The 23153-nt window shown below is 42.8% G+C and overlaps 1 pseudogene; it reads right to left on the reverse strand.

Annotated features, from left to right (window-relative positions):
* Nucleotides 1–19965, reverse strand: part of LOC122122903 — a 54260-nt pseudogene extending 34295 nt beyond the window's left edge.
* Between the last annotated feature and the right edge of the window lie 3188 nt (nt 19966–23153).

Consider the following 23153-nt stretch of genomic DNA (forward strand, 5'->3'; position numbering starts at 1 on the left):
AGTGTTTAAAGAATAAAACATTGTCTATAATTAGTACAGATTAATCAGCAAAAAAAAATCTTTTAGCTGTGGAAACATCTTTTGTTGGTTTGTTTTTCTTGGTGGTGACTATCAAACCCAGGGTCTCAGGAAAATTAAGCTATTACTAGTCATACCTGGGCTTTATTTGTTTTCTATGCAATTGTTTTGGCTGTTGATCATGGGGCTTGAACTCTGTGCCTGAACACTGTCCCTCAGCTCTTCAACTCAAGGCTAAGGCTCTACCACTTGAGCCACAGTGCCACGTTCAATTTTCTGAGTCACTTATTGGAGATGAGACTCTCACTGACTTTCCTGCCCAGGCTGGCTTTGAACTGTGATCCTCAGATCTCAGTCTCCTGAGTAGGTATAATTATAGGTGTGAGCCACTAGCACTCGGCCTAAGCACATTTTTCCTGCTGGTTCTAGGGCTAGATCTCAGGTCTGGGCATTAACTCTATCTCTATTACTCGAGCCACATTCTATTTACAATTTTTGGTTGTTAATTGGAGCTAAGCCTCACAGACTTTCCTTCCTTGGACTGGCTTCAAACTTACATTCTCAGATCTCAAATTCCGGAGGTGCTAAGATTCGAGCCAGAGCCACCAGCATCCACATTATGTCACTTTTAAAGCATCTATCAACAATAATAGAAGACAACTATTATTATTTTTTAATTGTGAAAATACTGTACAGAGGGGTTACAATTACATGGGCAAGATAATGAGTACATTTCTTATCAAGCATTGTAGCCTCCTCCTTTGTTTCCCCTTCCCATCCCCTCCCATACGCCCCCTGCCCTCCTACCCTATCCTCCCAGCTCCCCTCCTCCCCCCATGAAAGTTGTAAAGTTCGTTTTCGACATAACGACTTGTACATCTCATTGTTGCAATTATAATTGGTTAACACTTGTAATCCTAGATGCTTAAGAGTCTGAGATTTGTGGTCCATAGTTTAAAGCCGGACTGGTCAGATGAATCAGATTTTGGTTTTCTGTTCATCTGCTGGTCCCGGGACTTAAGTTCAGGGTGTTGGTACTGTCCTTGGGCTTGATTCCCTTAATGCTAATTCTCTACCAATTAAGACACAAAGTGGGAGTTCCGGGAAGATGGCGGAGGAGAAGCTGGAATCTGAACAAGCTCTCGCATAGAAAGCAGTTTTAGAGTTCCAGTGAACAGTCCTAAGCCAGAGAATCACACCAAGTGTGCCATCACAGGACAGAGAGTTAGACAAGAGAGGGGAAGCCAAGACAAGGAGACACATCTGAACGCCTGGCAGCAGCCGCCGCGGCGGCGACCGCAGGGGCGGCCATACCTGAGCGCTCACACAGAGAGTCCGGGACGAAGGAGCCAGACGCAGCGGGCGAGCGGATTCTACTCAACACCAGCAAGAACCGACAAGGAGCGGACATCTTCACCCTGCAGTTTGCAGACCAGAGACAACCCAGGATCCAAGACTCAGCGTGAGTAGAAGCCCGACGTCCTCGCTCCTTCTCAGGGAGCAGAGGAATGAAGGCCACCCCTCCCCCCCAGCACCGGTGATCTCCATCTTGGATACCGACAAAGCTCGGAGGAGCTGCTAGCTCCAACTCAGGCCTTGGAATAAAACGAGTCATTTAACAGGTCACAAGAACTTAACGGCGAAGTGACCTGCCAGACTCAGCTCCATCCAGGGAAAAGTCACCCAGCTCAGGCACCAGCCATTGGAGTGGCTTTCCTCACTGGGTAACCAGAGCCAGAGGCTGCCCCTCCCTCTAGCAGACCTCCACAATCAATTGAAAAACAGAAACCCTTAGAATGGCTCCAGGGTGGGCTCTGTGAATTTTTCACAAAATAGCCCCAGGGAAAAGCTACTGTTTGTTGAAAGGCCTCAACTCTACCAGAACCTAGCCTCATCACCCCTCTTTTGTGATTCTCAAAGCAGATCACCCTCCCATTAAACTAACCTGGGAGGGGGATCTCAAAATCTTGGGTAAAGCAGAGCATTTTTCTGCCTGTTCGAACAAACTGACTTAAGAAACCAATCAAGCCACAGGACCTCAAGCTGACCAGAGACTCCAAGAGGCTGGTTACAGACAAAAGGGAGATACAGGATTCTTCCCACCCCTCCCAAAAAAATAAAAAAAAAAAATCAAAAAACTTTTTTTTCTTCTTTTCTTTTTTTTTTTTTTTTTGGTACCTTATATATATAAAAATTTTTTTTTCCTTTTCTAAAACTTTTATTAATCTTTAATTTTTGCCTTTTTTGAAAAAATAATTGTTTTCCAGTAACTTTTTTTCCCTCTTATAATTTTTATTTTAGGAATACGTGAATGTACGTTTTCCTTTCTTTTCTTGTCTTCTCTCTCTTTTTCTTTCTTTCTTATCTTTTTGTTTTTTTGTCTAGCTCTACTGAACTTCTGATCTTTTTTTTTCTCCCTTTCTTATCCTTTTCACCTTTTCCTTTCTTTTGTTCTTCTGTATGTGACTTAGCTCTTGTCCTGCACATCCTGATAAACCCATAGTTAACTAGTAGACCCTATCCCCCATTGTGTACACACTTAATCCACAAATTTATTACTCAATCCAAAACCTCTGAGACTTAAATTCCTTAATAGCAGTACTACCTCTTTATACCTATATAATATTTTAAGCATTTTTTAAGTTTTTCACATCTCCTCTATCTCCCTCCTGTTTTCTCATTATATTCACATTCCTCTCTAAATAGATGGTCTTTCAATCTCCATAACTATATTAATTTTTACGTTTCTAATTTTTTTTCTGGTCTCTTTTCATTTCCCTTTACCTTTCTTCTTTTTCTCTCCCTCTCTACTTGCATCCTACCCAACCTATTTCCTGCATTGAGATTAGGACATAGTTAACTCTCCCTGTGCCTCCCCACACCAATCTATTGCTAATTTTTAACCACATCTCTCCCTAACCCTAAAAATTTCTGGTTTTCCAAATTCTTCTCTGCAGTTCGAAGCCCATTAACATATAGTTGTTTGATGTTGAATAGATGTATCTGTTGAACTAGATTGTATCTGTAGACTATTGACTGTATAAATGCAAACGTTGGTTGATGGTTGCCTTAAGATAGTGTTCTAGCACAAAACTGGTGCTATTTTCATCTCAAATGGGCAGAGTAAGCCGAAAAAACACAAGAAAAATGGCAAATCCGGGTATCTCAATTCCCAATCTTGATAATCAGGGGTCAGATCAGATAATGAACAATCCAGAGGAGAGTTCCCAAATAGCTCTACAAACACTGGTGGCAAATATGATAAATGAGAAGTTTGACAACTTACAAAGGACTCTGTATGAGCGTGATAGGGAGAGAGAGGAGGCATCCCAAAAGTTTATACAGGAATATCATAAGCGTGAGGAAGCTACTCAAAAAATGATACAGGATTTGCGTGAACAACTTGAGAATACTCAAAGAGAAAGGGAGGAATGGCGTGAGCAGGCTGAGAACACTCAAAGAGAACTGCAGGAATCCCACGAATGGGAGGAAAGAGAACTGCAGGAATCCCACAAACGGGAGGAAGCTAATCAAAGAGTAATTCAGGAATTGAGAGACCAGGTAGAGAACACACAAAGATCAATAAAGGCATTCATGGAATCCATTAACAAAGAGCTGAAGGAAGTCAGGGAGACCACAAAGGGAAGGCTGAATGGAACCCAACAGAAGGAATGGGAGTCCAAAGAAACCATAACCAATCAACTAAGTGATTTGAGAACAAACACTGACCACCAAATTAAGGAAGTAAAGAAATTCATACAAGACCTAAAACAGAGCTTCAACAAAGAACTTGAAGCCATCAAAGCTGACCAATTAGAAGGAAAAGAGATAAAAAACAAAGTAGAGAGTCTTGACAGCAGGTTAGACCATGCAGAAGATCGAATCTCAGGGATTGAAGACAGCCTAGATATTATAGAGAAAAAACATACAACCATCCAAGACAAGTCCAAGAAGTATGATAGATCTATCCAACACCTAGAAGACACCATCAGAAGGCCTAATCTAAGGATAATGGGTGTAGAGGAGCACCTAGAAACAGAAGTTAATGGTCTAGGAAATTTGTTTAACAGGATCCTAGCAGAGAACTTCCCAAACATACAAAAAGATAGGCCTATTCAGATACAAGAAGCTTTTAGAACCCCAAATAGACCAGACCAGAATAGGACATCCCACCGTCACATTATAATCCACACAGGATCAACTCAGACCAAGGAAAAGATCCTTAAAGCTGTCAAGGAGAAAAGGTTAATCACCTATAAAGGGAAACCAATTAGAATCACCTCAGATTTCTCAGCAGAGACAATCAAAGCAAGAAGAGCCTGGAATGATGTATGCCATGCCCTAAAAACAAACAACTATCAACCAAGAATACTGTACCCAGCTAAACTCTCCTTCATAACTGAAGGCCAAATAAAAACCTTCCATAGCAAAGAAAAATTGAAACAATACATCTCCACCAAACCAGCCCTACAAAAGATTCTTAAAGATGTCCTACACATAGAAAACCAACAAGACCGCAACAAAGGCCAAGAAACTGCACCCAAACTGACAATCCAAGAACCATAGGAAGAACCCAGTTTTCGCAGCCCCCAAGAGTGGATAACATGGCAGGAACTCCCAAATACCTCTCAGTCCTATCTCTTAATGTTAACGGACTGAACTCTCCAATTAAGCGACATAGACTGTCTAGTTGGATTAAAAAACAAGACCCTTCTATCTGCTGCCTGCAGGAGTCACATCTTGCCCGTAAAAACAAACACATTTTCATTGTTAAAGGCTGGAACAAAATATACCAAGCAAACGGCCCCCAAAACAGGCGGGAGTTGCAATCTTAATATCAGATAAAATAGACTTCAAATTAAAATTCGTGAGAAGAGATAAAGAAGGTCGCTACATACTAATTAAAGGATCTCTCCTTCAGGAGGATATTACAATTCTAAATATCTATTCGCCAAACAATGGAGCACCCAAATTTATCAAAGAAACACTACTTTCCCTCAAATCCCATATAGATCCAAAGACATTAATTGTTGGGGATTTTAGCACACCACTCTCCCCACTAGATAGATCAACTCGGCAAAAACTCAACAGAGAAACCGCAGATCTAAACAGCTGCATAGATCAACTAGACTTAACAGACATCTACCGAACATTTCACCCAGCAGCATCAGAATACACGTTTTTCTCAGCAGCACATGGAACGTTTTCTAAAATAGACCACATTTTAGGCCACAAAGCAAACTTGTCTAAATTCAGAAACATTGAAGTTATACCTTGCATTCTCTCTGACCACAAGGGAATAAAATTAGAACTCAACACCAAAAGCCACCAAAGAAAGTCCAGTATCACATGGAGGCTGAACAACACACTGCTGAATCAAGAGTGGGTCATGGAAGAGATTAGAAAGGAAATTCAAATGTTCATGCTATTCAACAAAAATGAACACACAAATTACCAGCTCCTCTGGGACACAGCAAAGGCAGTACTCAGAGGCAAGTTTATAGCTCTGAGCTCCTACATCAACAAATTGGAGAAATCTGAAACTAGCAATTTAATGACACATCTAAACCTCCTTGAAAAAGAGCAGCAAGATAAACCCCAATCCAGTAGACTGAAAGAAATAATCAAAATTAAATCAGAATTAAATGAATTAGAATCCAAAAAATCTATAGAAAGAATCAACAAAACAAAGAGTTGGTTCTTCGAAAAACTTAACAAAATTGACAGACCCTTAGCAAATCTTATCAGAAAAAGAAGAGAGCACACCCAAATTAATAAACTCAGAGATGAGAATGGAAACATCACCACGGAAACAACCAAGATTCAGAACATTATAAGGGAATACTTCTCAAAACTTTATGCTAATAAGTTTGAGAACTTGACAGAAATGGACCTTTTCCTAGCAAATATTGACATGCCAAAACTAAACCAAGATGAGTTAAACCAGCTTAACAGGCCCATATCAAGCATTGAAATAGAAACAGCAATAAGAAACCTCCCAGCTAAGAAAAGTCCAGGACCAGATGGTTTTACAGCAGAATTTTACAAGGCCTTCAAAGCAGAGCTCACACCAATACTCCTCCAACTCTTCAATGAAATTGAAAGAGAAAGCTCACTACCGAACACATTCTATGAAGCCATCATAACCCTCATCCCAAAACCAGGCAGGGACTCATCAAAGAAAGAGAACTATAGACCCATTTCTTTGATGAACATTGATGCAAAACTTCTCAACAAAATTTTGGCCAATCGACTTCAACAATTCATCCAAAAAATCATACACCACGATCAAACAGCATTCATTGCAGGGATGCAAAGCTGGTTCAATATACGCAAATCAATTAATATTATTCATCACATCAACAGGAGCAAGAATAAGAACCACCTGGTTATCTCAATAGATGCAGAAAAAGCATTCGACAAGATCCAACACCCCTTTATGATGAAGGTTTTGGAAAAATTAGGAATCCATGGAACATTCCTCAATACAGTAAAGGCTGTATATGACAAACCTACAGCCAGCATTATACTCAATGGTGAAAAACTAAAGCCATTTCCTCTTAACTCAGGAACAAGACAAGGATGCCCACTCTCTCCACTTCTCTTCAATCTAGTATTAGAATGCCTAGCTACAGCAATAAAGGGGATCCAAATAGGGAAAGAAGAAATAAAACTCTCCCTCTTTGCAGATGACATGATCTTGTATTTAAAGAATCCCATAGACTCCACTCCCAAATTACTCAAGCTGATTCAAAACTTTGGCAAAGTAGCAGGTTATAAAATTAACCCCCAAAAGTCAATGGCTTTTCTGTATGCCAACAATGAGAAAAGTGTGGCTGAAATTAGGAAAGCAACTCCATTTGTAATAGCCCCACAAAAAATAAAATACCTAGGAATTAACTTAACTAAAGAAGTGAAGGACCTCTACGATGAAAACTTTAAAATCTTGAAAAAGGAAATCAACACAGAACTTAAAAAATGGCAAAACCTCCCATGCTCCTGGATTGGAAAGATTAACATCGTGAAAATGGCAATACTTCCCAAGGCTATCTACAAATTCAACGCAATACTTATCAAAATTCCACCCTCATTCTTCAAGGAAATAGAAGAGGCAATCCAAAAATTCATATGGAACAATAAAAGACCCCGAATAGCAAAAACGCTCCTGAATGGAAAGAACACTGCTGGAGGAATATCAATACCAAATTTCAAACTCTACTATAAAGCCATAGTAATCAAAACAGCTTGGTATTGGCATAAGAACAGACCTCAGGACCAATGGAATAGAATTCAAAACCCAGAAATGAACCCACAGACCTATAGCCATCTAATCTTCGATAAGGGAGCTAAAACAATAGAATGGAAGAAAGACAACCTCTTCAATAAATGGTGCTGGCAAAATTGGTTAACTACATGTAGAAAACTTAAGCTAGATCCTTATATATCACCCTGCACCGGAATCAACTCCAAATGGATCAAAGACCTCGAACTCAAAGCAGACACTCTGAAAACATTACAGGATGGAATAGGAGAAACCCTGGGTCTCCTTGTCTCAGGCCGAAATTTTCTGAATAGAGACCCGGAAACACAACAAATCAAAGAAAGGTTGGACAAATGGGATTGCATAAAGTTGCAGAGCTTCTGCAGGGCAAATGACATAGCTAGCAAGATCAATAGAAAGCCCACGGATTGGGAGAAGATCTTTACTAGCCATACAACGGACAAGGGTCTCATATCTAAAATATACTTGGAACTCAAAAAATTAAACCCCCCAACAACAAATCCTCAAAGAAACAACTGCCCAATAAATAAGTGGGCGAAAGACTTAAAGAGAAACTTCTCTGAAGAAGAAAGAAGGATGGCCAATAGACACATGAAGAAATGTTCAACATCCCTAGCCATAAAAGAAATGCAAATCAAAACAACATTGAGATATCACCTCACTCCAGTTAGAACGGCAAAAATCAAGAACTCTAACAACAACAGATGCTGGAGGGGATGTGGACAGAAAGGAACCTTACTTCATTGTTGGTGGGAATGTAAACTTGTTCAACCACTTTGGAAAGCAGTATGGAGGTTCCTCAAAAGACTCCACATAGAGCTCCCCTATGACCCAGCAATCCCACTTTTGGGCATTTACCCTAATGTTTACAAACAAGACCACACTAAAGCTACCAGCACAACTATGTTTATTGCAGCATTATTTACCATAGCTAAGATATGGAACCAACCCAGATGCCCCTCAGTAGATGAATGGATCAAGAAGATGTGGTATATATACACAATGGAATTCTATGCCTCCATCAGAAAGAATGACATTGCCCCATTTGTTAGGAAATGGAAAAACTTGGAAAAAATTATATTAAGTGAAGTAAGCCAGGCCCAAAGAAACGTACTTCCCATGGTTTCCCTTATTTGTAATATCTAGTATATGTATGAGTCAAGCGGAAAAGGTCAGATAATGTGATGTCAGGAAAATGAACCCTTAGATGTGTATTTTAATGTTTTTTTTCTTTCATGCATGTGTTTCTAACACATTTATAAGATTATCTCTTTGTTGCTTTGTATGTCCCTCCCCCACAGTATAACCCTTGCTTTCACTATATTTGATGTCAGTATAACTTGTGGAGGAGATGGGGAAAAACCAGTTGTTTAAGGATACAGGTGGACCTGTTGCAACAATGAGAAGTACAAGTTGTCATGTCCAAAACGAACTTTACAACGTTGGTGGGGGGGGGGGGGGAGGGAGAAGGATTGGGATTGGGGGGGAGGGGGGAGGCTGGGAAGGGATGTGAAGGGTAAACAAAGGAGGAGGCTGCAATGCTTGGTAAGAAATGTACGCATTATCCTGCCCATGTAACTGTAACTCCTCTGTACAGTATGTTCACAAATAAAATTAAATTAAAATAAAAAAAAAAGACACAAAGTGCCACTGCCAGCTTTTACTGAGTAGTGTATTGGAGATAAGAGCCTAATGGACTTTTTTGCCCATGCTGGCTTGGAACTTCAGTCCTCAAATCTCAGCCTCTTGATTACCAGATCATAAGTCCTTATCACAAATTAACCAGCAAAAACACAGATTGAATGTGTGGGTTAAGTGGCAAAGTGCCAGCCTTGGGTGGAAAAGAGCTAGTATCAGCACACACACGTACATGATCCCACGTACATGTACTCAATCCCACAAGATGAAAAAAAGATAGAAATAATAGAAGAGAAGATGGACAAAATTAAATACTTTAAATAGTTTTAAAAATAAGTTCCATAGCTGTGTTGTGGATTAAGTGGTAGACTGCTTTCTTCCCATATACCAGGATCTGAGTTCAATCCCCAGTGTTCAAACGAAATCAAAACAACAAAAGCACTGCAAGCACTATCTAACAAATCATACATAACACTATGTAAAAATTAAACATTACAAAAAGTTGAAATATGACTAAAAGGAGAACCATGCCACAATCATTAATGGTAATACTAAATAACAAGACAGTATTGATTCCAATGGAAGCAATCTATACACGGAATGCAATTCCATGAAAAGTCAGAGCTTTTTATAATTCTGAGGCAGGATAGATTACAGAAAGTGACACCTGGTAAATGGCAGTCAGGACTCAGAAAGAATACATTTAAATACATGCAAACATTATCTTTTGTTTCTAAACACAGTCTGAGAATCAACAGGATGCATTCCTCATCTTAATGATAAGAATCTGTTTTATGGCAAAATGCATTTTTCCTGGAAGAAATGCACTAAAGAGTAACGAAATAACTAAGAACTCAGAAATTGTAACACCAAGATTGAAAGTAAAGATAAATAGTTCTCTGCCTGAATTTATTACAGACCTTGCCTTTATCGCTTAAATACCCCCTAGGATATCATTGTGAAGAAAATACATTTTCTGATGGTGGCAGAAAACTTCAGTATCACTGTAAATATTTGCATGTCTTAGACCCCAAGACTAAGAACATATGTAGAATGTTAGATTTGTGTTCCATGGAGAAAATTTCACGGTTAATGAAAGAACATCTTAACCGTACTTTAATATATTCCATTCTTCATTATTACTAAGTAACTCGCATAACATAAAGATAAGCAGGGCTTGATTTTCCACTGGAAAACTACCAATGCTGGGTTTTATGAACTCCTTTTTCCGAACAAGCAAAAGTATAGAGTATGTGAGTATCACCAGTAGGAAGGTAAGTGAAGGTCAACTCTACAATGCTCTGGAAGTGCCTGATCATCTCACCTAGCTGCAGCTCTATGTCCTTTCAAGCATCCTGGAGCTGATTGATCCTCTCCTTATTGCCCAGGTTTGGTGTAGTCCGTAACTCTCCCCAGCCTCTAAGGATAGTTCATGGCTGGTGCTTCACTGCAGAAAATAAATTTCTTTATTGTACAAAAACAAAAATGTGATTGTGTTAAGCCTCTGGTGTAAAAATGTGATTATAGACTAGCATATATTTCCTTCAGAGAATGCCTTAAGTGTTCTATTAGACAAATCTGGTCAGACTCTAGATAAGTATATCCATTCCTGTAAAAACATCTATTTTACTCTGAGAAGGCAATATAAAGTGTCCCTAATATAACTTGCAAGAATCACTTATGAAGAGATAAAATTTTTAGTGTATTGATTGAAAGACTAGAAAAATCAGAAAATTTACTTCATAGGGTAAGAATCTACAAGATAAGAGAATCTGAGAATATTAAGCAAATGACTGGTGACATTTTACTGGTTGATACCATGGTAACTCATAGAGTACATTGTGCAGGTAGGAAAGGACCAATCAAAAGGACAAATGGAAAATACATACAAGTAAGATTATGAGTACATAAATACCGTATCCACTTTCCTGGAAACAGGGGTATCTGGGATGGCACTGACACCTGAGTAGGCACAGAACAGGAAGATGGAAGTCCATTAGGTGAAGAGGAAAAGGTCCTCATGCAGGATTTTCATGTTATAGATGAAGCATTTTTGGGGAGGCACAGCAGGCTCATAAACATGAGCTTCACAGGCCATGGCTGGGGGGTGGGCGGCAGAATCCATCCTTGGCCTGTCTTCTTTTGCACCTGCTATAGCACACATCCAGCTCAATCTGGCACCATATATGAGCATTTGGACAATTGTACACACAGGAACACGACTTTTCAGCTGTGATTCACTCACTTTGGGGGTGGGGGAATCTGGACAATGCAAGCGGCAAAGAGTCGTTTATTAACGAACTCACAAGCACCGACCTCATGCACACTGTTGTAGGGGTGTTAGCAAGAGGCCATGAACAAAGAGTTACAGCACCTTTTATACATTTTAAGGTAGGGACAGGGCACCAGTAGACACTCACAGCAAGTCACTATGCCATGCGGGAAATTTTGTAACACTCTTTGTAAAATGATTGGCATGGGGTGACTCAAGGGGGATGGTTGCTTTGGATGATAAGGGTTAGGGGGAATTCTCATAGTTACAGGCTTGCGATGGGTTGACATTTAGCCTAGTTTGCTGGTCCCGCCAGATAGTCATTATCTCAGGGTCCAGTTCCCAGAGGAGGATCCAGAATATGTGTTTGCCATTGTTCTAGGCTCTGGGAATGTCTGGGGCTTGACGTTAGCAGTTAGTTATCTATCATGGTGGTTACATTCTTTAGAGTTTGTTGACACAGACCTATCTTTATACTTTAACGTTAGCAAAAGCAAGTTACAGAAGCGAAGTCAGCAGTTAGTGACTGCAAAATGGTGAATATAATTCTCAGTTCTTCATTCTCCCCTTGTCTTGGGAACTATGTCAAATCCTTGACTTTTCAGTCATGCCCTTGCTCCGAAATACAACAATACAATGTATTTTTTAAATTTGTTTCAGACTGTCAAAAGTAAATGTACTAATCACATAGGATAGGCATGCTTGCGAACTATCTCCTTATGGCCTCCTGACCTTGATCCTCAAGGTTTTAGCAGAGTTTTTAGCAAGCAAAGGTACAGAAGGGAAAATGGCTGTTAGGTGCTGTCTATATATATTTTTATCTTCTTCATTCCGCCCTTGTCTACAGCATCAGGAACCAATCATGGTCCCCTAATTGGCACAGTCTTTTATATTTACAGTTTAGTATTGGGATTTCAGAACTAATAGACGGACTGCGCTGATTTTTTTTTTTTTACAAAGGACACCAGTCTGTTGAGTATACAAGGTCCAATTGTGACATTAACTGTACCTTACATTTTTTTCCCACCGGTCTTGACTCCGTGTATCACAGTTAGCTTAATTTTATACCAGCTGTATTTGTGAGCTCCAATTTTAAGCCATACTCATACCATTTGCTACATAAACTTTCTGAGGTTTGTCTTCTTTTCTTTTTTCAAACATTTAAAGGCAATCCTTACTTTTCAAATTATCCCAATTCTTTTCTCAAGGCTTTCTTTACCACCCTCTTTCTTTACAATTCCTTGAGCATTTTTGTGGCTGGAGTTTAAAACTGCCCAATTTTTCTTTGGCTTGGGGAACCTTTATTTTAGAACAGGCTTAAGACACCACTGTGATGCAGAAGCTTGCTAGATTTTAAGGCCAAGAGTAGGGCTGGGTCTCATTTACTACCTGCATTGATACTACCATACCAGAGCCAAACTAGGCTGGGACTATACAGTGGATTTCCAGACACTATGCACTGAAGTGTCTAAGGCAAGCAAGCCAGTGATATCCTTGTCCCCAATATCCACTGTGGGAATAGAGAGAGTTTTTGGATATCACCCAAAAGAATGTCCCACAAGATCTTAGATTTAGCAGCTTTCAACCAGGAAGCAGACTCAGGTGATGGAATCAGGCAGGAGTTCCTCCAAGTGACTGTCAGGCCGTCGTTGAACTTTACCCATTAAGGTATACAGCAGCAGCAGCAGCAGGGTCTCTCAGTGGCTCCAAGGGACTGTCACACCTCGTGCTGGGCTGCAAATTCCTACACAGACTGGTTAAGGATACAAGTAATACATAGGCTTGGCAGGCTGTGGCCCCGTTGGTTTTTAAGAACATTTAGACAATAGCCCAGGACAATTTACCAAAATAACAACTTTTTTACTAATCAGATATTTTTGTAAATAGACACAGAAGGCTTAGTCTTGTAATCATCTCTGACAGATGCAGTCTCCACACTTGCACACCTACAACTGTTAACACTATTCTTTTTGCCTTTTTCTAAAAAAAAAATATTATTTTATCCATTTTGCTTCATTTCTCCAAAACTGACTCTGGACCCTTGATCTTAAAAAGGGGGGGTTGATGGATGAAAGTCCATCTTCTGTAACTCCTTCAAGCTGACTTTAGGGCTTTGATCCTACCTAGCCAGAAACCTATAGCCTTAGCCTATTTTACAAAGAGGCTATCAGGGTTAGATGTCATTAAGAACAATATTTAACTTTTGACAATTGCACAGACCTTTTTTCCGGCTACACCAGTGTAGTTTGTTTAGCACTCTTGTTTGTGAAAGCATCTTTCTGGATGACTTAGGAATCTGATCTCTAGTGACCCTAACAATGCCTAAATTACCTTTGCAGGCCTTGAGACAGATATCAATAGAAACACTCTCTCAGGTTTACAAACTTTTTCCCTGAGCAGATGAATTTCATGTAACTGGTGTCAGCTCAAAAGTTACTGCCAATTAGAGCTTTTGGCACATAAAGCGGTTAAGATTTAAACTATCCCCCACACTTTATAACATTAGCTTTTTATTACTATCACAGAGGACTGGCAAGTTCCTGTCCCTTACAGGGTAGATAGTCATTAGGCATGCTTACAAACTATCTTTCCATGACCTCCTGGCTCTGACCAGTTTTGAAGGGTCACACAAAAATACTCTAGGATCTGACATTTCTGCCATCCAAGCAGTGGCTTACTGCCCCTGGATGCTCCTCCATTGTTCTTGTCCCAGGAGTGTCTTCTCCATATTGGGATAAATGCCTCATTGGCATTTCCCTTTAGCTGGTCGCTGGACTTGGACTCGGGGCCTGAGTGCTGTTCCTTAGCTCTCCAGCTCAGGGCCAGCACGCTGCCATTTTGAGTCCCGGACTCGGGGCTTGAATGTTGTCCCCTGACTCTTCAGTCCAGGGCTAGAACTCTGCCACTGTGAGTCCCAAAGCAACTGCTTATTTTTTTTAGCACTCTGCTGGCTGAACAGAGGTGACAGTCTTATAGGAACCTTTTTTTGCCCAGGCTGGCTTCGAATCAGTTTTGGATCAATGAGTCTTACAAAAGGCCATTTTACCCCAATTAAAAGCAACAAGGTGGTCAACATAGAAGTAGCTTTTAAGCATGCTCTTACCTGAAACTTATTAAAAGCCAAAGTTACATCTAACAAACTTGTAACAATCCTCTGTGCTTTGCTCTGGGCTTGCTGGAAACTGTTTTTAAAAAAAAAAAAAAACCTATAAGAGCGAACTAGAATAGCAATTCTTTTGGTAATCCTAATTTTTTCTTCGTGCACTTTGAGGCCAATGTTAAGAACAATTTTACATTTAAATTTTATATTCAAAAATCCAGTCCTAATTTTAAACTTCTTATGAATCTCCTTTAATATTTTATACTTTAGTTTTCATTTGCGTTTTTTTATCTCTTAAAATCTTGAGGCCAAGTGTCACTCATTGTCTCTTAGCTGCTTGTTTTTACACATTAAAACTTTTAAACTCAAATGACAATTTTTCCTTAATGCAAGAATTACAGTCACCATCACTATACCACAAAGCTAGACTTAACACCTTTATAACTTTTAAAAACATCCTAATTGTAGAACATAATTGAAAGTAAGCCACATTATACAAATAACTTTTTAACCCTCTTTTTAAGGCCTTCCTAATTTTAATGTTAACACATCCAAGGGATAGTTTTAGCAATACTAATCAGATCATCACATCACTCAATTTAACCATCATGTTTCCAGTGTCTATCTACATGGAAAAGGGACAGAACAAAGATGGGCCATTTAGCCCCTCCTATGGAATGGGCACGCACCCAATCCAACTCTTTAGGGTTAGATGAATTGCGTTTGTGCCAACTTGCCCTCTTTTACCATGTTTGGACTCTCCAGGGCCTGTCCCACCAACTGTGGACTCCCCCCAGGGTCTGTCCCACCATGCATGACCAGCTGAACTGCACTTCTGCCTGTTCACCCCTCACCCCTAAAGATAGGTCTTCTGTTGATTCTTGAATGAAATACACAGTTTTAGGCAGACAGAACAGGTATGGTCTTTGACAGTGTTAAACTAACCTTTACATTTAAATTTCTAATATTTATCCCCAAATTTTAGCCAAGGGAACTAAATCCCAAACAGCCAATGCATTTTTTGTTAAGCCAGATAACTTGATTACAGTATAAACAGTTTTATGCATTCTCAAATACCAGATTTTCTGTTTTTCAGGTTAAAGAATCCTTAAAAAGTCATTTAAAACACTATGAAGATTCTTTAAATTTTTTGGTAATGTCCAAACCTCATAACCTTTTACGTTTTAAATTTAAACTCACCCAATTGTTACAGCATGCTGACAATTCTTATATTTGAACATGTTGACAAACACACACAAAACACCCACACAGATCTTAAAGCGCACAAAAATCAAAATCAGTTGTATGTACATTATTTAAAGTTTTTAAACAAAAATTCAAGACAGTATTTCTTTTAAACTAGGTACCTTTGTTGGGCTTCATTTTCCCAGAGCTTGCTTGTTTAGCAAGGCAATTTACTAATCAGTCTTTTGAATCCCTGTTGTTGGAGGAGGGCTGGGGAAGGGGGGTCACCTAAAACTAAACTGGCCTGATTTATTATCCAATTATAAGAGCACTTTACAAATTGTTACATTGTCTGGACTAGCTGAAAATCCAAACCAGGCACATAGCCTTCTACACCCTCCCTGCCAGCAGCCTCCACTGGGAGAAGGTGCAGCTTGAGGCTTGTCCATGCCCTGCCTCTTGGTTGCTGTAACACAAGGCAGGGACTTAGCAGGTCTGTGACCAAGCCTAGTGGGAGGCTGGAACTTTTATTCCCCCAGAGATGTTCAAATAAAAAACACAAACACAAATAAACACAAAAACCAAGGATCCACATTTAAAACTGGTACCAATTCTAAAACAGAACTAGACAAGACAACAACAAAAGGCTGAGTTGGGGACTAATGGGCCCCAGTTCATCCCTACCAAAACTCGGTGCTGCTCCCACTCAGTAAGCTGAATCCGAAGTCTGCTGAGTGAGCCTGCCACACTCACCCAGAACTTCCCTACCTCAGAAAACATAAAACGAACACACACACTAAAGTAAACAAAACAAACAAGTGGCCACAAAGACAAAATCAGTTCTCAGTGAATGGGGTGACATCTCACCACTAACCAGGGCACTCGAACCCCCTCTACTCATTCCAGAGAATTTTTCTTTTTAGATTCTTCTGAGATGTCCAATTATACTCAAGTTATACCCCCTCTCTTTTACCTCTTTGAAATAACCAAGCAGGAAGTTGAGAGAAGTAAGTTTGCTTTGTCCTTGCCCCATCTCTGCATCAAGGAGTGTCCAAATTAGTAAACCGAGATGAGAAAGAAAAAGAAGTCAAAATAACACACACACGCCACTTACGGGGGTTGGTAATGTATGCGCACTTGGTCACGCTTTCTGGGGGAGGGGGGGTGCGATCCGGTCCAGGCACTCCTGGAATTCCAAAAAGGTAGATGGACAATTAAGTGAGAAATGCATGCTCTTCCTCCGGTCTAGGGGATCAGTAAGCCCCTCATCCACCGACCCCAGGGCTGCATGCCTAAGATTCAAATTAGAGTTAACAGAAGAAATACACGCACACTCTAGACAGACAGCAAGTGCGTCAGACTGCTGGTCAGACAGTCTGCCCAGAAGGGCTTCCAACCAGAGAGAATCAGGCAATCAGGGGGACTCGAAACCCCTACCTGATCTCGAGGATAGGCCCACCCAGGGGTTCAGGGGACGTCTCCTACTGGCCCCACTGGCAGTCTTATAGCGTGTCCGCCAAGACTCTCTGCCAGCCCCAAGACCACAGCTGCAGGCTTTCACCAATTCCTAAAACATAAAAGTGGCGCCACCAAAAGCTCACCGATCGGTTCCTTTGACGACTCACTATCCCAGTGTCTGGATAGTCTACAATGGAGGGGTTTCCGGCCAATGCACCAAATGTAGTACCCCCCTGTAGATCACCAGAGATCTTGGACAATGCAAGTGGCAAAGAGTCGTTTATTAACAAACTTGCGAGCACGGACCTCTTGCACACCATTGTAGGGGTGTTAGCAAGAGGCCCTGAACAAAGAGTTACAGCACCTTTTATACATTTTAAGGTAGGGACAGGGCACCAGTAGACACTCACAGCAAATCACTATGCCACGCAGGAAATTTTGTAACACTCTTTGTAAAATGATTGGCATGGGGTGACTCAAGGGGGATGGTTGCTTTGGATGATAAGGGTTAGGGGGAATTCTCATAGGCTTGCGATTGGTTGACATTTGGCCTAGTTTGCTGGTCCTGCCAGATAGTCATTATCTCGGGGTCCAGTTCCCGGAGGAGGATCCGGAATATGTGTTAGCCATTGTTCCGGGCTCTGGGAATGTCTGGGGCTTGAGGTCAGTAGTTAGTTATCTATCATGGCGCTTACATTCTTTAGAGTTTGTTGACACAGACCTATCTTTGTAATTTAACGTTAGCAAAAGCAAGTTACGGAAGCGAAGTCAGCAGTTAGTGACTGCAAAATTGTGAATATAATTCTCAGTTCTTCAACCACATGTATCTCCATCTTTCTGATCAGTGTGGGCCCAGATGTGGGAGCCATCCAATGACGACCCCAATTTGAGGTCAGAGAGCCCCCTCCATTAAGCCCCTCTCGTCCCCATTTTTTTTCTCTGCTCCCCCTGTGGGTTATAAAAGAAGTGGGCCCATCCCATCTTCCTGGGCCCTAATAACCCCTGCTAGGCTCCCTCTTCCTACCACCATTCAGCCCACCCCCACCCCATGCCTCTCACCACACGAGCCACCTCTACCCCATTCCTTAGCCCTCCAGTGCCCCACAAATCTTCATTGCATTAGAGATGTGTGGACACACCTGCATAGCCCTAAAAGACGTGATTTCATGGTAATGTTGCCCAGATCCCACCACTCTTCTCCTTCTCCCACACCCTCATTAGCCTGAACCTCACCCCCAACCCAGCCCCACCCTTCTTAGTATAGGTAGGTTCCAGGCTGAGGGGTCATTCTTCCACCAGAGAAGGAAGATAGTTGCTTAGCGTTCAACCCATCTCCCCTCCTGTATGCATTCTGTGATCACCAGTTGCTCCATTTCCCCACATCTGCTGGAGTGATATGAGCTGGGGAAGCTGCTGCCCTCCCTTAACTGGTGCTGCAACTGTTTCAGGGATATGGTCCCTCAGGGCTTCTTTGGCTTCACCAGCCAGCCAACTTGCAGTTTCAAGGTCAGTATGGTGTCAAATGCTGGAGCCATTACCAAAGACCCAGATTCAATGTAAGTTAGCCCTCCTCCTCTCACCCCCCTCGATTTCCCTCTTCTCCATTCTCTCCTCAGGCCCCCCTCAGGAGCCATCCCTGGAGCAGGGCTCTTAAATGTTAAGTGGACCGAGTCCATCTTCCTAGCTCTCTATCCATTGCTAGGATTCCCTCCTGAGTCCCCCTCCCTCCCTACAGTCCTGCCCATCAGCACCCCTAACTCATGTTTCCCCCACCCACACCAAATTGTTTCCCCTGCCTTCCCCAAACCATGCTTCCACATCCCAACTTCCTGGCCCCAAGCTTCCCTTCCCCATTCCCCATCCTGTGCTTCCCCTGCCTCCCACACCCACGCCAGTCCCCCCATCACAGGCCCTCATGGGTGAGGGGGTGTGAATGGGCATGCACATTGGTAGGCAATATGATTGGACTGACCAAGGCAATGCAGTCATTGGAGAAGGGAAGCAGGGAATCAGAGTCTTCCCTGTCTACCATTCCACCTTCCACTGCATCTGCTGGGGCTGGAGCTAAGGTTGCTGCCTCTTCTTCACAATGGGGGACCTCCACTACCCAGGTCAGTGTGGGCCCAGCTGCAGGAGCCATCCCTGGGCAGCCCTGATTCGAGATAAGAGGCCCCAACCGACCTGCCTGTACCCCCTCTCCCTGCCTACCCCTATCCCACCCCAACACCCACCTCTGGCCCTAGCCCCCATGTCCACCACCTGGCTCAGCCCCTCCTGTGTGAAAACATGTATGGGTGAGGGGATGTGCATTTGTCCACACACACAAGACACACAAGTGTTACCAGAATGGTCTAGACCAAGTTGTGATGTTCGCAGGGAAGGGAGACCCTGGCTCAGAGTGTTCCCCACCTCCCCCATCCCCTGGCATTTATGGGATGGAGCTGCAGACCTTGCATCCCTCTCCCCACTGGTGTTATGCCTGTCACAGCCACTAGGGGAGCCTGCGGGACCTTCAGCTTCACCACATGACTTTCCTGTTCAGTGTGCCCAGCAGCAGGAGCCATCCCAAGAGGATCCCAATTCGAGATAAGTGAGCCCCTCTCACCTTCACTCCTTGCTTTTCTGTTTTCTTCTATGACTCCTGTGGGAGGCATTCCAGGTCAGCCCTGTTTTGAATTAAATGAGCCTACACCTCTTCCCAGTCTCCCATACCATCTGCCAGGCCTCCTCCCTCGCCAGGTTGAGCTGGATATGTTCTATAGCAGGTCCAAGAGAAAGAAGGCTGAGGTTTGGGTCTGGCCCACCTCCTCTCTGGACTATGGCCTATTTAGCTGGGGATTATGGGACAAGAGCTGGGGATGCTGCCATACTCACCAACCACTGCTTCAGCTGTAACAAGGAAAGCCCGAAAGCCCCTTCATCTTCGCCTGGTGGATTCCCATCTTTCTGGTCTTCATGTGCTCTGGTGACAATGCCATCCCACATGACCCTGTTTCCAGGTAAGTGGGCCATGTCATCCCTACTTAGAAACTGATCTTGGGTGAGAGACTGTGCATCTGTGTACACACATTCACACAAATATACATGATATCAGTTTGGCCTGGAGGTGCTCTATAAGACCAAGAGAAGGGAGGCCAGATCTTGCAGTTTCTCCTCTCCCCTGCTTTCCTTCTCTACCAACTATGATCTATTTAGCCCAGAGTTATAGGCTACTGCCCTCTCCAACCAATATTTCTCATGCCCATGTTTTGACATAAGTGGGTGCCTTCCACTGAAACATTAAGGGAACAAATCATGGGTGAGAGGTGGTTGTGTGTGCGTCTGTGTACATGTGTTCACTGGAACACACTTAGGTGGAGCCAGGATGGCCTGGCAGGTGCTACATTGGACCCAAGAGGAGGAAGGGCTTGGAGACTGCCTTGAGGTGATGCCCAGTGACTTGTGCTTCACTTTGTGGACTGCCATCTTGCTGGTTGCTCCCGGTAGGCTCATGTACTGATGTCATCCAGATACTCCAATTTTATGGGAAGTGAACACTCTTCCTCCTTTCTGGGAAGAAATCCTTGAGTGTGCTTGTGTGGGTATGTTCTTGTAACTGTGCACACCCAAGTTTGAGGAATGCACTTTTGCCACTCCCTGTTATATTGTGGCCCCAAGGGAAGGAAGGCTACCCTCCCTTTGAGGGTATGGCCTGCATTGCCCTGGGTTATGGGCCTGGAGCCTGAAATGATACTGTCCTTCACAACCAATGCTTCACCGGCTACAGAACAGTGATGCATGACAGAGTGTTTTTCTTCACATTGGGAACTCTCTGCTTCCTGGGTCTAGTTGTCCCAGGTGCATATATTATCTGTGGGTGCTCTCGTTCGATATAAGGGATTCCTCCCCATACCTGAAGTGTGGAAAATCAATTTTGGGGGAGGAGTTTTGTGTATGTGTACACATATGTGGTGCCAGATAGTCCTGGTCACAGGTTATTTGGAACCATGGGAAGGAAGGTCAGGGCTTGGAGACTTCCCTTTGTTCCCAGTTAATGTCTGTGTAGCTCAGGATATTTGGCCTGGAGCTGAAGATTCTAGTACGCTCCTTAAATAGTACTTTTCCTGGCACAGTGAGTTTATGCCCGAGGGTCTCTTATTGTTCACAACCAGGAACAGTGTCTTCCTGATTTGTGTTGGCCAGGGTAGAGTGGCATTGATATAATGTGGTTTTGAGTTAAATGCTTGGGACAGGGGTGAGCATGTGGTGATATGTTCAGAGGAAGGGACTTATGTAGTGCCAGGTAGGCCTGGTTATGGGCTATATTGGACCAGGAGAAGGAGCGCCAGGGCTTGCAGACTGTCCCATGTCCATACCCAGGTAATGTTTGTGTAGCTCTGCATTATTGTTCTATAGCTGGGGGTGCTGCCACCCTCCCTAACTAGTTCTTCACCTGGTGCAGTGAGTTTGTGCCTGATGGGGCCACTTCTTGTTTGCTCCCAGGAACTCTGTCTTCCTGAACTGGTGCCATCTGAGATAGCCCCATTTTTTAACCTAACTTTCTTCTTTCCGTTCTTCCTGAGGGAACTGAATTGTGAGTCAGGTGATGTGTTTCTGTGTATATATACAAGTACACGGATGTGGTGGTAGTTGGGCTAGAGCTCCTCTCTAGTAGGTACTAGAGATGGCAGACTGGAGCTTGGAGGGTATCAACTACTCATTGGGACTGTGTCATTTATCTGGGATTATGTGCTTCCACAGGGAGATCATGCCTAGTGGACAGTTTTTCTTCACCTTACAAACCTCTTCTTCCTGGTGCAAGTTAGCATAGGTGCAGAACCACCCACAGAAGGCCCTGTTTCAAGTTAAGTAGTTCTCCTCCTGCTGTTGTCCTGTGAGAACCAAATTGCAGGTCAGGGATTGTGTGGGTGTATATACACATTCCCTCCAAGGCACGGATGGGATGACAGATTGCCCTGGTCAGGTTCTTTATCAGACCCAAGAGAAGGAAAACCAGGGCTTGGAGAGTGCCCTGTGACTGCTCTAAATGGCCTTGCATTTTGTTGCTGGGGCTATGGCCTGGAACTGTAAATGTGGCTGCCCTCTACAACCTGGGTTTGTCCTACTACAGCAAGGTGGTGTCCCCTTGCCCGTTCTACACCTCAGGGACTACCATCTTTCTGGTCCCTCCTGGTAGGCCCAAGTGCCTGTGTCATCCCAGATACCCAAGTTTGTAGGTAAGTGGGAGTAATCCCTCATTGGTGAGAACCGATCCCTGGGTAGGGTTTTGCAGGTATGAGGTTGTGACTATACATACTCAAGTTTGAGAAAACACACTGGCCCCTTTGTGCTGTATTGTGGCCCTCAGGAAAATAAGTCCAGAGACACATTCTTTTAGACCTCCCTTTCAGGATATGGCCTGTGTTGCCCACCGTTTCAGATTTGGAGCCTGGAATGCTGCTGTATTTCTCAACCTGCGCCTCAAGTACTACAGTGCAGTCATCCACATTGGACTATTTTTGTTCACCTGGGGAACTCCCTGCTTTCGCTTCCAAGTTGGCACAAATGTGGGTACTATTGTTTGTATGCTCTTGTTCCATTAAGTAGATCCACACAGTACCTGAACTATGGGAACCTAACTTTGGGACAGGGATTAATGCCTATCTAACTCGTGGTTATTGGCCTGAATCTGAGGATTCTGCCACCTTCCCCTCTGTAACTAGGTCTTTACCTTCCACAGTGACTTAATTCTGAGGGCTTCTTCTAGTTAACACGGGTGTGGCAGACCATGGGCCAGTGTCATCTAAAGTATCTTTTCAAGGTAAAATTTCCTCCCTTCTGTGGGTACTGAATTGTGGGAGCAGTGATGTAGGCTTATGTACCATGAGTGTAGAGGTAGACTCTAGAGTGAACAAGATGTGTCAGGATGGAGCTTGAAGTGTGTCTATCTCCTTTTCCCACTATAGCCTGTATACTTACATTATGGGCCCAGAGCCTGGGATGCTTCCACCCTTCCTAGTTTTTGTTTTTGTTTTTGTTTTGGTTTTTTTTGTGATGGAGCTTGAACTCTGGGCCTGGGGACTGTTCCTGAGCTCCCCAGCTCAAAGTGAGCATTCATACACTTGGGACACATTGCCACTTGGGGTTTTCTGGCTGTTAATTGGAGATAAGAGTCTTATGGGCTTTCTTGCTTGGGCTGGCTTTGAACCATAATCCTCAGA

The sequence above is a fragment of the Dipodomys spectabilis genome, unplaced genomic scaffold (genome assembly GCF_019054845.1).
Source record: "Dipodomys spectabilis isolate Male_0828 unplaced genomic scaffold, ASM1905484v1 ptg000216l, whole genome shotgun sequence".
NCBI lineage: Eukaryota > Metazoa > Chordata > Mammalia > Rodentia > Heteromyidae > Dipodomys > Dipodomys spectabilis.